Source organism: Fundulus heteroclitus, chromosome 11 (genome assembly GCF_011125445.2).
Source record: "Fundulus heteroclitus isolate FHET01 chromosome 11, MU-UCD_Fhet_4.1, whole genome shotgun sequence".
Lineage (NCBI taxonomy): Eukaryota > Metazoa > Chordata > Actinopteri > Cyprinodontiformes > Fundulidae > Fundulus > Fundulus heteroclitus.
This window is the reverse complement of record NC_046371.1, coordinates 30,282,126-30,297,964: the sequence shown is the minus strand read 5'-3', so window position 1 is coordinate 30,297,964 and position 15,839 is coordinate 30,282,126.

Genomic DNA, 15,839 nt, shown 5'->3' with positions numbered 1-15,839 from the left:
AATGGGTTTAAAATACTGAAATACAAACACCATGCCATGACATGGTCACATTTTATAAGGACAACAGTGCTGTGGATAACTCAAACAGATTTATTGCATTCATACTTACTTAATATAAACATATATCCATTTAATAATTTTAGATTTAGAGTGTTTTTCTCCCTGCACTGCGGTTAACATTCTTCTCTCAAGGTGACCACTTTGCCATGCAAAGATTCCTCATGGCAAAATGTTATTAACAAGGGAACTATCCTAGGATTTTATCAGATTCAAGAAAGATATTTATTCACAGTTTACCAGAAAAAAAAAAAACACTCAAAACACATCTCGCAGAGAACCCTGGTGTCATTTTATTTGGGGAGAACCCAGATGTAGAGGGGAGATGCATACAAAATATACCCATTCTTAGGGAGTCATCCAAAGGAAATGGATGACTCTAAAAGGAATCTGGCCTACCCAGCAGATATTGTCTTTTTAGGATGCCTATCTCCAACAGTCCTTGGGTGAGGGGCAGGTTACACACAGGACAGGTCAACAACATAGACACACAGCACAAATATCCATGCACATACACACTCATACCTGACGACCAATACTTGAGAGCCAAATTAAACTTGTTTCAGAGTGTGAGAGGAAGATGGAGTACTTGGCCAGAATGGCTGCACAGGACAGGCCGGGAATAGAACCCAAGACCTTGCTACACGGTAACAGTGCTATCAACTGCACCACTGTTGTAGGCTGTTGTGGAAATATTTGAGATGTCGCCGGTATAACTGGTTTAAAAGTAAAGTGCTTAAATATGTTGTTTAGATGTGTGCATTGGACAATATATTTTAACAGAAAATGACAAGCATAACAAACAAAAAACAGTGAAATGAGCTGGGTGCCAAATCTAGACCTCCTGTCAGAGTTCCTTTACCAGATGAGCTTCACGTCTGCACACAAGATAATATGCACATAATAAAAGGCCCGGACATGTGCACACAGCATTGTTTTATTGTTGTTGCTGCATCATTTTTTTCATGAAGGCCAGTTATACTATGTTGCTCATCTTAGACTTTTCTAGAAATTTTCTTTCTTCAACATATAATCTGCCATTACTGTTGATTACATGGAATTTTATCCACTACAGTAGCTGCAGTTCATACAGCACAATCCCCAGAATAAGTCAAATGCCATTAACTAACTATTCTCTCAACGCTGAGTCATCTTTGTGTTCAGACCACCTCGTTTACAAAGGTGCTGCTGCTGTATGAGAGTGGACAGTTCTGGTTGTAAGTCATCATTTGTACCAAACAACTGACATTTCACTTTTATGAAAACAGACGGAAACGTATTTGTAATACTGTAATTATGAGAGAGCATCCTGTTTTCAGCACACAGTTTTAATGTTTAACCAGACTGAAAATTTGTGATTCAGGTCAGATATATACCCAAATTGTTTCTATTTGTTGAATCCAAGGACAGCATCAGACTTTTTTAATAGAATTTTGTCTGTTAAGTTCACATACACTAATATTATTTTGTCTTTGTCATCTCAAACATGCTGTCGTTTGTGTAACAATATAGAAAAAAATCTTGAGAGTTTTATTTGTGGTTTATCATTAATCAAAATGTCTGGTTCTGCTGGCAAAAGACAAGTAAACTGTCTAATCTAAAGTAGAACACCAAGGGTAGAATATAAGGATTATATCAAACTGAATATAGTCCAAAGGAAAAACAGTTATTTGATAGTGGAAAAAATAACACCAACTTATTTACCTAACAAGCGATAATAGAATATTCAATATTTTCATACATACAATTCCATAACGTACCAAGTTTATACAAAGTGCACTATGTATCATAGTCCAGCTAAAGCGTGAGCAAGTTAGCTTGGCATCTGGGTACAGTATCAACAATTAGTGGCTGAGTCATAACCTGTAGAACGATCTGCATGATGTAGAAAGTTATCTTAATATCTTAGGACAGTATAAACGATTAATGGTTGGATCATGACCTGTGCAATAATTTGTATGATTTAAACATATATTATGTTTGTTGGGAGCAGCTAAGATTATACAGTCTGACTGCAGCAGGGAGGAACGATCGATGGAAGCACTCCTTAGAGCATTTGGGATGCAGCAGTCTGTTACTAAAGGAGCTCTCCTGTTCTGCCACTACTCCATGCATGGTGTGGGAGATAATGTCCATCAATTATGTGATTTTCCTCACAATCCTTTTGTCTCCCATCACCTGCATTGGGCCATTTGCTCTCGGCTACAGATACGCTGCTGCTCCAACAAATCGCACCATAGAAGATGGCTGATGCAACCACAGTGTCACGATTTGGGTTTTGTTTTGGTTTATGTTTGTTCTTTGCTTTATTTTGATCAGTTAACATCTGTTTCCAGTTCAGTTCTGTCTCCTCCCAGCAAGCTGCCAGCTCACACAATCTGTTTATCTGTCACCTCCCCGATCACCAGTTACCAGCCAATCAGATCTGCTCACTTGTCAACTTTTAGTCACTAACCAATCAGTTCAGTTCATTTCAGTTACCACCTCCCCTTTAAATATTTCCATCTGTCACTTGTGATTAGTCACTCCTGTTCACCTGCTCACTGCCCTCTATAGTCCTGCTACAAACCTCTTCAATCTGCCAGATCATTAATGAGCCTTTTGGAGAGTTTCTGTCCAGCTTTCTATTTTTGATTGATCCGGTTGACGGTAACCCAACTGCACCTTTTTGACTTCTGAGCCAGCCTGATTCCTTATTCTGATTTTCCTGCCCTGTCTGTCTGCCTACTCGTTTTTTCGACCTGGACCTGCCTTGTGATATTCTGAGTTTGCCTTACCCCGATCTGTACTTTTGCCTGCTTTTGGATTGCTTCTCGTGTACCAGATTTTTGACTGTTATTCTGACCACCGAGCCTGCTTGTCCCTGCATTGTCAAGAACACCTCCATTAAACCTTCTTTAATCATACCTCCTTTTTGTCTGGCTGAATACTGGGTCCTCTGTCTCTGGTTAATGACACACAGAAGGTCTTCAGTAGCGCCCCTTGCACTGGCTGCTCTGACCCTTCCTGTGAAGAGCATCAGTATTATGAGTCCAGTCCAGTTTATGGTTCAGGTGACTACCCGGGTTACTTATAAGACACCACTATCTCCACATTAGTTCCCAAGATGTTCACCTGTGGCAGTAGGATGGATCTGTGCCTCCAAAAGTCCACTACCAACTTCTTTGTTTTCCCTGCATTTGACATGAGGTGGTTCTGTTGGCACCAGTCTACAAGCTCTGGATCCGCTGTCTGTACTGTGACTCATCTTTGTCTCTAATGAGACCGACAATGACAGAGTCATCTGAGAACCTCTGCAGGTGGAAGCCTGGTGAACTGATAGACAAGTTAGCAGTGTATAAGATGAACAGAAATGGTACCAGCTCAGTTCCCTGTGGTGCTCCAGTGCTGCAGATCAGCTTGTCAGAGACACAGCTTTCTGTCCTCACATACTCCAGTCGACCAATAAGGTAGTCCAGTATCCACTGGGATAGATGGTGGTCCACTCCTGACTGTTCTAGCTTGTCCTTCAGGAGTCCTGGTTGGATGGTGATGAATGCACAGAAGAAATCAAAGAACATGATCCTTCCAAGATTCTCCAGATGAGCCAGAACTCGTGCAGCAGATAAATGATGGCATCATCCACCCCAATGCCAGGCTGGTTGGCAAACTGCAGGGGATCCAATGAAGACCTCACCAGGGGGCGAAGATGGTTGAGGAGTATATCCAAACTGCACGCCTAACATCTAAATACACTTGACATGTTCCATTCTCAGTTTCACACAGGATAAGAATTGGTGGTGCACCATCTCCAACCTACCTTTATTTTCTTGGTTAATAAGTAATTACTTCTTGTAAATGACCACACAATGCAAACGTGACGGGAGTTCAAAAATTCATAGTGTTAACATAAACTACGTTGTGTTCCCTCGCCCGGACACGGGTCACCGGGGCGCCACTCTGGAGCCAGGCCTGGAGGTGGGGCACGTTGGCGAAGACCTGGTGGCCGGGCTTTTGCCCATGGAGCACGGCCAGGCTCAGCCCGAAGAGGAAACATGGGTTCCCCCTTCCAATGGACTCACCACCTTTTGGAGGGGCCAAAGGGGTCCGATGCATTGTGTAACAGGTGGCAGTAGAGGGCGGGGACCTTGGTGTTCCGATCCTCGGCTGCAGAAGCTGGCTCTTGGGACGTGGAATGTCACCTCTCTGGTGGGGAAGGAGCTTGAGCTAGTGCGCAAGGTTGACAGGTTCCGACTAGAGATAGTCGGGCTCACCTCTACGCACGGCTCTGGCTCTGGAACCAGTCTCCTCGAGAGGGGTAGGACATTCTTCCACTCTGGAGTTGCCCCTGGTGAGAGGCGCCGAGCTGGGGTGGGCATACTTGTTGCCCCTCATCTCGGTGCCTGCACGTTGGGGTTCACCCCAGTGAAAGAGAGGGTGGCCACCCTCCGCATACCTGTGGGGGGACGGGTTCTGACTGTTGTTTGTGCTTATACGTCAAACAGCAGTTCAGATTACCCACCCTTTTTGGAGTCCTTGGAGGGGGTACTGGAGAATGCCCCTCCTGGGGACTTCCTTGTTCTTCTGGGGGACTTTAACGCTCACGTGGGCAATGACAGTGAGACCTGGAGAGGCGTGGTTGGGAGGAATGGCCCCCTGATCTGAACTCGAGTGGTGTTCTGTTGTTGGACTTCTGTGCTCGTCACGAATTGTCCATCACAAACACCATGTTCAAGCATAAGGGTGTCCACATATGCTCTTGGCACCAGGACACCCTAGGCCAAAGTTCGATGATCAACTTTGTTTTCGTTTCATCTGACCTGCGGCTGCATGTCTTGGACACTCGGGAGAAGAGACCACTACCTGGTGGTAAGCTGGCTCCGATGGTGGGAGAGGAAGCCGGTCAGACCTGGCAGGACCAAGCGTATTGTGAGGGTTTGTTGGGAAGATCTGGCAGAGTCCCCCATTAGATGAAGCTTTAACTCCCACCTCCGGAAAAGCTTTGAACACGTCCCGAGGGAGGCGGGGAACATTGAGTCTGAGTGGACCATGTTCCACGCCTCTATTGTTGAGGCGGCTAGTCTGAGCTGTGGCCGCAAGATTGTCGATGCATGTTGCGGCTGCAACACTCAAACACGCTGGTGGACACAAGCAGTGAGGGAAGCCGTCAAGCTGAAGAAGGGGTCCTACAGGGCTTTATTGGCCTGTTGGACTCCGGAAGCAGCTGATGTGTACCGGCTGTCGAAGTGGCCAGCGGCTCGGCTGGTCGCCGAGGCAAAAACTCGGGCATGGGAGGAGTTCGGAGAGGCCATGAAGAAAGACTTCCATACGGCTTTGAAGCAATTCTGGTCCCTCATCCGGCGTCTCAGGAGGGGGAAGCAGCGCAGTACCAACACTGTTTACAGTGGGGGTGGTGTGCTGCTGACCTCGACACGGGACGTCGTGCGTCGGTGGGCGGAATACTTCGAAGACCTCCTTAATCCCACCAACACGTCTTCCATTGAGGAAGCAGAGCCTGAGGACTCTGGGTCGGGTTCTCCCATCTCTGGTGCTGAGGTTGCAGAGGTTGTTTAAAAGCTCCTCGGTGGCAAGGCCCCGGGGGTGGATGAGATTCGCCCAAAGTACCTTAAGGCTCTGGATGTTGTGGGGCTGTGTTGGTTAACGCGGCTCTGCAGCATCGCGTGGACATCAGGGGCAGATCCCCTGGATTGGCAGACTGGGATGGTGGTCCTCCTATTCAAAAAGGGGGACCGGAGGGTGTGTTTCAACTACAGAGGAATCACACTCTTAAGCCTCCGTAGTAAGGTGTATTCAGGGGTTCTGGAAAGGAGGGTCCGTCAGATAGTCGAATCTCGGATTCAGGAAGAGCAGTATGGTTTTCGTCCTGGCTGTGGAACACTGGATCAACTCTACACCCTCAGCAGGATCCTGGAAGGGGCATGGGAGTTTGCCCAACCAGTCTACATGTGCTTTGTGGATCTGGAGAAGGCATTCGTCCGTGTCCCTCGAGGGATCCTGTGCGGGGTTCTCCGGGAGTATGGAATGCTGTATGGTCTCTGTATGACCGGTGTCAGAGTCTGGTCCGCATTGCCGGCGGTAAGTTGGACTCGTTTCCGGTGAGAGTTGGACTCCGCCAAGGTTGCCCTTTGTCACCAATTCTGTTCATAACTTTTATGGACAGAATTTCTAGGCGTAGCCAAGGTGTTGAGGGGATCCGTTTTGGTGGCCTTAGGATTGCATCTCTGCTTTTCGTGGATGATGTGGTCCTATTGGCTTCATCAGGGCGTGATCTACAGCTCTCACTACAGCGGTTCGCAGCCGAGTGTGAAGCGGCGTGATGAGAATCAGTGCCTCCAAATCCGAGACCATGGTCTTGAACCGGAAAAGGGTAGAGTGCCTCCTCCGAGTTGGGGAAGATGTGCTGCCCCCTAGTGGAGGAGTTCAAGTATCTTGGGGTCTTGTTCACGAATGAGGGGAAGATGGAGCGGGAGATAGACAGGCAGATTGGTGCGGCATCTGCTGTGAAGCGGGTGCTGTACCAATTCGTTGTGGTGAAGAGAGAGCTGAGCCAAAAGGCGAAGCTCTCGATTTACCGGTCGATCTACGTTCCTACCCTCATCTTTGGTCACAAGCTTTGTGTCGTGACCGAAAGAACAAGATCCCGGATACAAGCAGCCGAAATGAGTTTTCTCCGTAGTGTGTCTGGGTTCTCCCTTAGAGATAGGGTCAGGAGCTCAGTCATCCGGGGAGGACTCAGAGTAGAGTCGCTGCTCCTCCACGTCGAGAGGAGCCAGTTGAGGTGGCTCGGGCTAGGATGCCTCCCGAATGCCTTCCTGGTGAGGCGTTCCGGGCACGTCCCACCAGGAGGAGGGCCAGGGGAAGACCCAGGAGACACTGGAGGGACTATGTCTCTCGGCTGGCCTGGGAACGCCTTGGGATTCCCCTGGAGGAGCTGACCCAAGTGGCTGGAGAGACGGACGTCTGGGCCTCCCTACTGAAGCTGCTACCCCCGCAACCTGACCCCGGATAAGCAGAAGAAGAAGGATGGATGGATGGATGGATGGATGGATGGATGGATGGATGGATGGATGGATGGATGGATGGATGGATGGATGGATGGATGGATGGATGGATGGATGGAACATAAACTACTTTTCCCATTTCAAAAATTGGAGTGATTTCAATATTGCAGAAGTCCCCATTGGTGTTGGGCCTACTCAGAATAGCTATTAGCTTCCTACTACAACTGCAACTAATCTGGATTAGTGCACTCAAAAATATATAAACGCAACACATTTGGTTTTGATCCCATTTTTTTATGAGATGAACTCAAAAAATCTAAAACTTGTTCCACATACACAATATCACAATTTCCCTTAAACACTGTTCACAAACCAGTCTAAATATGTGATAGTGAGCACTTCTCCTTTGCTGAGATAATCCATCCCACCTCACAGGTGTACCATATCAAGATGCTGATTAGACACCATGGTTAGTGCATAGGTGTGCCTTAGGCTGCCCACAATAAAAGGCCACTCTGAAAGGTGCAGTTTTATCACACAACACAATGCCACAGATGTCACAAAATTTGAGGGAGCATGCAATTGGCATGCTGACAGCAGGAATGTCAACCAGACCTGTTGGTCGTGTGTTGAATGTCTGAGACCAGCCACTCGGACAGCTGCTGAAGTAATCAGTTTACATAACCAAAGAATTTCTGCACAAACTATCAGAAACCATCTCAGGGAAGCTCATCTGCATGCTCGTCGTCCTCATCGGGGTCTCCACCTGACTCCAGTTCGTCATCGTAACCGACTTGAGTGGGCAAATGTTCACATTCGCTGGCGTCTGGTATGTTGGAGAGGTGTTCTCTTCACAGATGAATCCCGGTTTATACTGTTCAGGGCAGATGGCAGACAATGTGTGTGGCATTGTGTGGGTAAGCGGTTTTCTGATGTCAATGTTGTGGATTGAGTGGCCCATGGTGGCGGTGGGGTTATGGTATGGGCAGGCGTCTGTTATGGACGAAGAACACAGGTGCATTTTATTGATGGAATTATAAATGCACAAAGATACCGTGACGAGGTCCTGAGGCCCATTGTTGTGCCATACATCCAAGCACATCACCTCATGTTGCAGCAGGATAATGCACAGCCCCATGTTGCAAGGATATGTACACAATTCTTGGAAGCTGAAAACGTCCCAGTTCTTGCGTGGCCAGCATACTCACCGCACATGTTACCCATTGAGCATGTTTGGGATGCTCTGGATCGGCGTATATGACAACGTGTACCAGTTCCTGCCAATATCCAGCAACTTCGGACAGCCATTGAAGAGGACTGGACCAACATTCCACAGGCCATAATTGACAACCTGATCAATTCTATGTGAAGGAGATGTGTTGCACTGCGCGAGGCACATGGTGGTCACAACAGATACTGATTGGTCCCCAGAACCCCCCCCCCACACACACACACACACACACACACACACACACACACCCCAATTAAACAAAACTGCACCTTTCAGAGTAGCCTTTTATTGTGGGCAGTCTAAGGCACACCTGTGCACTAATAATGGTGTTTAATTAGTATCTTGATATGGCACACCTGTGGGGTGGGATGGATTATTTCAGCAAAGGAGAAGTGCTCACTATCACAGATTTAGACTGGTTTGTAAGCAATATTTTAGGGAAATTGGGATATTGTGTATGTGGAAAAAGTTTTAGATGTTTGAGTTCATCTCATAAGAAATGGAAGCAAAACCAAAAGTGTTGCATTTATATTTTTGTTGAATGTACTAAATGATGATGCCATGAGAGTAATATACTGAAGGTAAGCTGTTATGTGTGTATATTAACAAAACTTTATTAAAGGCTTTACTTTGGTATTTTATTCAAATATTATCAGGTAATAGGTCTAGCGTTTTACAACCACCCTTAACCACCTGCTTTGCATCATATTTTGGCATCTCCGTGCTGACAAAAGGACATTATTAGAGAACAAAACACCATTAGACAGAATGGGTGTAAAAGTTAATATGTGGTGGAAAAGCAAAATGTTTCTGTGTGCCTGTCAGGGTCATCTGTGTTATGTGTCCTTTTTTTTACTGTCTGCACTTTGTGAAAGTTATAGCCTAAGTGCAACACTGACAGGCTGTCGATGAAGCTGTAACCTAATGTATTCCACTCCCATTCTCTGATCCCCCCTTTTTTTCTCTTCCTTTGCCAATTTGCGATACGTCACCCTTTTCAAGTGATCCACTTTCAAATTCGACGAGGACAAAATTAAAAGGAAATGTTGACTGTGAGTGCGTGAGTCCCATTTTCTGTTGGGTTTGTTTGTGCAATTGTGTCAATCTTTGCAAAAGCCCTGTGTCATACTTGGACTTGATGCCGATGTAAGATGATTGTTCAGTGTCACTGGGTTTGGCTTTTAGAGCAATGCAGAAAACAAATGGAATGCAAAGGAGACCTTTTCCTCAGCGCAAGTCAGATGATGTTTCACGTACAGTGTTTGTGCTGCTGCGTGTTCTTGTTCTCGCATATGATTTTGTTTTGTACTGTCACTATTTTTACTATTTTTATAAGTGCCCTGCTTGCTTAGTAGCTGTAGGGACATTATGTGAAGTCATGCTAAATGCCTGGCCTATATATTTTTTTTTCAAGGGGGAAAAGAGGGTGAGGAGAGTGTAGCTGAATCCGGAGTGTGGTGCCCATGGCTGTGTTGCTATCAGCAGCATTAAACTCTATAGCACACACATGCACACATAAAAATACACACACAAAATAAATCCTTAGCATCTAAAAGCCTGGCCTGCCATCCACTGGCTTTTGTCTGAATTGCGCCCCAGTCTTCCCAGCAGGAGAAAATACAGATTTACTGTTGTGATCGCAGCCCTAACAGCACCTAACGACTTGTTAGTTAAATATGTCTCCCGGGGATGTCCTGCTAAGGATTTTTTTTTCTTTTTTTTGGCTCTAATAATCAGAAACATTTTAAAATTGTAATTTACTGAAACCAAGACTCTGTCGCACATTATATTAAAATACACAATTTCTGTTCCCGAAAATACAGTATCTTTAATAAATATCTAACATTATATACACTACATTTCATGAATATTATAGGTCCTGCATATGGTTCATGGTTATTTCCCACTTATTCACCAATGGTTTTCCAGATGCTGCAGTATTTGTTCATATGGAGAGCAACGGATGCTTTGTCCAGACAGGACAGCCTTAGGTTTTAGAAAAATATACACTATATTTAGATTGACAAATACATTTACAGTCTTCCAAAAATCAGATCTTGCTCCTTCTGATGTCATACTGTACTGGTAGTCTATTGCCAGCATGTTCACTCTTTGTTTTGATATGACTGATTTGGCTAGTAAGATTTCTGCTTAGAAAACCTCTGCTTTAAATATCAAAAAATGTAATGACCTGTGTTTCATGTTTAAAATATTATCATACGATGAGGGATATTTGTCTGGGGATGACAGAGAGGACTAGATCCCATGACACAGACAGAGTGTGCATTGATGCGTCCTCTTCCCAAACAGTGAGTCCCCTTTAGAGGGTGGGGGGTGGCGGTGGCTGCACACCTGTTGGCAACTCCTCTCATCAGAAATATATGTTACCTTGTGGAAAAATCCACAAGGTAACATATATTTAGTTTCTGCTGCTCAGCTTAGCTTCATGCTCTCTGTACTTCCAGTTGCTGTTACTGATCCAACACTGCATTCCTTCAACAAACCTCTCTGCGACATATCTCCTTTGAGACGACCACATCATGGTCGTCCACTGCACCTCCAATGGTAAATGGCTTGTACTTGTATAGCGCTTTAACTAGTCTTGACGACCTCCAAAGCGCTTTACACTACAGTTCAGTCATTCACCCATACATTCACACCCTGACGGTGGTGAGCTATGCAAGTAATGACAGCTGCTGACCACCGCCAGCAGGCAATGCGGGTGAAGTGTCTTGCCCAAGGACACAACGACAGAGACGGTCAGTGTGGGTCAAACCGCCAATTGCAAGACGAACTCCCTAACCTCTGTGCCACGTCGCCCCGTGATATCCCCGATATCTCTAGCCTTCATGTGCCTGCTCTCTCAAGCACTCTATTTGTTCGTTCTAAGAATGAAATTCTTGCATAACCCACCCCAGGAACACAGACCTTCACCAATAATGTCCAACCATGGCTTTAATCTGGGTGTAACCTCTGCACTGTGGGTTGTGGGTTAGCAATAGCACATATAGCCACAGTACATATAACTGATAAAGAAACAAAAATAGTTCCTATAAATATAGAACATACTACTTATATGAATCAAATTTTCCAAGAATTAAATGTCCTTAAAATATATATCTCATCTATATCATCTTAAAATAACATCTACCACTCATCTGTGGGATCGCTGTTCCCCCCTTCAAAGCCATCCGTCCACCTCCAGACAGCAAGATTCTTTCTAGTAATTCCTGAAATATTCACTCCCTCGTCTACATCTGGCAAAATGCAACTTTTCCTCTCCATACCAGATGCTGCCAAACCACGGATCCAGCATCATCCCTCTGTCATGCGCAATTACTATGGAATCATGTGTAAATGAACCTCCTTGCCTTTTACCCTTTGCGTCCACCGTATGATTCTGCATTCGGGTTAGGACACTACTGCAAAACATGACACAGACAGGGGGCAGCAGCCAAAACAGTCTCTCTTTCACAGTTAGTGTCATTTTAAAGAGGAGAAAAACACGAAGAAAAAGTATTTGTTGGGCAGCTTTGCAAGTGGTACACATACAAATACAAACTTGGGAATGGATTGAGACATCTACAGAACAAACATTTGTTTTTAGAAAAAGAAGTGTCTGTGCTGTTGCTTGGATCAATGCCAATTTGGCAGAAATATGGCCCAACTCAACTGGCCATGAAATATGGATTTGATTTAACCATAAGACAATTTACCCTGTACAGCATCTTCATTTTAAATCTGTTATTTCCATATTGCTTTAGAGATAGGCAAAGGATGATTTTAAAGTTGCATTACCTAAGGTGACCATAATTTGATTTCCACAAAAGGGACACTTGGCCCACTTGTGAAGCACTTTTTAATGATACGTAAGGAAGACTGATGATTTAAACATATTTAAAGTATAACTTCCCTGTGTGGTTAGAAAGAATAGTTTAACAAACTTTAGATATCCTACAATAAATCAACAAGTGCAGAAATGACTTTTAAATCTCTGGAATTAACTATGTTAAATAATGAATCTTCTGTATTAGAAAATGAACCTGTAATAATAATAGCTCACTTTTTGAGTAGTACTGGATAAATAGATAAACAAAAAACTGACATAATGTTCTGAGAAAACAAATATTCAACTTGTTTTTCTTTCCAGTGTAATAACAATTAAAACTAGCAGCCTGACAAAGACATTTATTTCACAAACAAAAAGTCCATGTGCTGCAATCTTTAGTTTTCTTCTTCATCCTAAAGTGTTTCTCTCCATCCTATTTGTCTCTCCATCCATATGATACTGTAGAGCGGATAATAATGATCAGTTTTCAGGTGATCAACAAACAAGCATCAAAGTCATTGCAAAATAATGTCTTTGAAATTAAACTGCACAATGAACCAATCAATCCACACAATCCTCTTCAGGTGACTCAACAGAAGGAGACAGTTGCTGTCCTTGGTCCACTGGTTCTGTGTCAGTGAGAAACCCCTCTCAGTATTTGCATTATGTGAGGAAAGGGCAAAGACAAATTTTCAGTAATTCTGGGTAACGTGACATGCTTTAACCCTTTTCCACAAACTGTGTCAACTTGCACAGCCTTTTTGTCCTTTCCTGTGTCCATATGACCTATGAGATCTGTGGCACCTTTTCCTACACAGAAACACAAATGTCACCTTTGCACATGGTTCTCGTTGCCACCCATTTGTCACGAGCAGGATGGTATTAACGCACATATTCGTTGATCTTTGTCTTTAGCAGTCATAAACGTTTGAGCCTTTACCCAGTGTGGTCGATCTATCAGTTGTGTTTCAACCCTAAACTTCTGTTGCTGCATGGAAAGTTCTAAATAAAGGCCACAGCAAATCCTAAAACAAGTACAACAACATAAAAGAAAATGATTTGAATGTAAGCAGACATTTGCCAAATCTGCTACTGACAACCCACCAGGCCATGTTTGAAAAAAAAAAAATCTGAAATGGTGTTGAATAAAACAGTTGGCCTACATGGTGCATAGTTTTGTTCACATTATCCTCAGCCTTTGTCTGCTGTTCTCATTTGCGTTTACTTTGAGTTACAATTATCTGTTCTTATGTAAGTGGACAATTTTGCAGGGGAACATACTGTACACATGGGGAAGGAGGTCGCACAAATAAATTGGAAACCAAACCATGCATATATAGCCTTTAATTTATATTGTGCAGCCTCACACACAAAAAAAATATATAATAAAAAATAAAGGAAAAAATGACTTGCAATTTTAACCAACCTTTTTTACACAGCTTGAATCGTTTGTCCTGAATTGTTTGGCGTGTGAATAATTCGTGGTCTTCAGTCGGACTATTTTTCGTTTTTTCATCTCAGTTGAGAGATTGAACAACATATGACTACATGCATCAATTGTAAACATTTTTTTTTTTATTCCAAATGTGGTTTTTCTCATCGGTCATCAGGGAAAGAGCTACTGAACTGTCATCGGCTGGTCATGAGTCATGCTGTTACATTTATTTTAAGAACCAGACCCCCCCCCCACCCCCACCCGTTGTGTCGGTGTATTCAAATACACAGCTGCCAACACATGTTGTTTTGATCAGAGTCTGAAGACACCGAGGTCGTCTTCTTCCCCAACCTACAAGTGTCTTCCAGATAATGAGCTGCACACGCTTCCCTCCTCTTTACTACATGATCCTGCCGCCTCCCACCCTCCCTCCCTCACCCTTCCAGTCACCCCTGATCAACATTCTTCACATCCTTAATCACTTTTGTCAGCTTCTGGTAATTGCAGACAATTAATCATGTGTGATTCACCGTCTCTCCCCCTCTGTCACCGTCTGGCTGTACGCTGGGTGGGGCGAGAACGACAAAAGGTGAAAGTGCCTTTATTAAGAATGCTGCAGCACCAGGGAGTGAACTCCCCAGTGATAACACATGCTGCAGTGCTTTGGCTTTACTCTTCCTTGAGGCAAACGACAAAGGCCAGGTGGAGATTAAATTATATTAATTCGTTCTCTGGAGGCTCTGACCCAGAATGACTTACACGAGAAGGAGGATGAGCCGTTGTGAAGCTACTGCCAAAGACTAAAAAAAAACTACAACGCAGGTGGATGTGTGTTCTGGCGATGAGTTCTAGAATGTAAGGACTCTTGCTGTATATCAAGAAAAATGGACGTCTGGCCTGGCTAGCAGGGACAGAAATTGTATCTTTTTTTAATGATTTCTCCATCAGTACTGTTGTGTGTTTCTTCTCTCTGCTGGGCTTACTGGGAAACTCAGCAGAGAGATAGTTAGGTGAAATTTACTCCTGCTTTTACTCAAAATGTGCTTCCTGCAGTGCATGATTGTGCTTATTAGGATAAGATTTTATAATGTAGCCACTCGTTGGAAGACACTTTTGATTCCACTGCTGGTGCATACACGTGCACACACAGGAAAGCCAGGCATCGTTGTTTTTCAAGGTAGGATGAAAAAAAGAAGAAAATACACTTCTGGAGCAGAAGCTTAGTGTGGTTTTTAAAATCATACAATGTTTCTACAAGTAGCCTTAAAAAAACTTCTATACCTAAAAGTCTACATTTTATCAGGATTTCATTGACAGACTGAGAGACAGCAAACCTCCTCACTCATCTTTCCTCCCTCTCATGCTCCTTTTCAACTTTTTTAGCCCACTCATCTGACCCATCCAATTTTTAAAAAATCTTATGTCATCCTGTTCCTTTTCCTCATTTATCCTTTACAAGTTTTTTTTTTATCCCACTCATTTTTCTCATAGCTCTTTATGACACACTTTTGTTCATCTCTTCCTCATCCTTTTTAACTTGGGGATTATGGTGAATATCTTTGTCTTTTTGTACCCGCCTGGCTTCCTCTACTTTCTGTATGACCTCTTTTCATCTCCCTAATTTTCCTCATCCCTGTTTGTGATACTTTTTAGTTCCACCCATTCACCTTACAAATTCATCTCACTCTTTTTCTTTACACTAACTTTCCTCAAATCACTTTACAACTTCCCTTCTTCCCTCACCCTCCTCCTCATCTATCTTCATCACCCTTTTTCATCACACTTATCCTCCCCTCTTAACAGCATTTAGTATTTTAGCCCCACTCAAGAAAGTTTCAGAGATCTACAATGTGCTTATTCTAAACAAACGTGCCCTAAAATGCTATAAAATACATGTAAAACATCAAATTAATTAATGACTTTGTCCTTCCTTATTCCTACCAACAACTATTTCACTCATTATTTTTAAGTCCTTCTCTCTTTTTTCAAAAGGCCATATCATTTGCAAACTAGCCAACGATCATGAGACTCACCTGGACTAGCTAAACCTTGAGATCCATCCCTTTCCTTATCCTGTATCTTCTTGTAGTAACTTCTACAATCAGATTATTGTTGCTTGTACAAACAAACTTCAGGATATGCATTTAAACAAGTGTGCATGAGGGGATGACATGGAAGTGTTAAGTGTACTCATTTTCAGTAGCCCTCCCAATTAAATGTTCACCCGAGTCTCATCTAATGATACATCTGAGATAGATTTTATGTTATTTGCTAATCTTTCAGAAA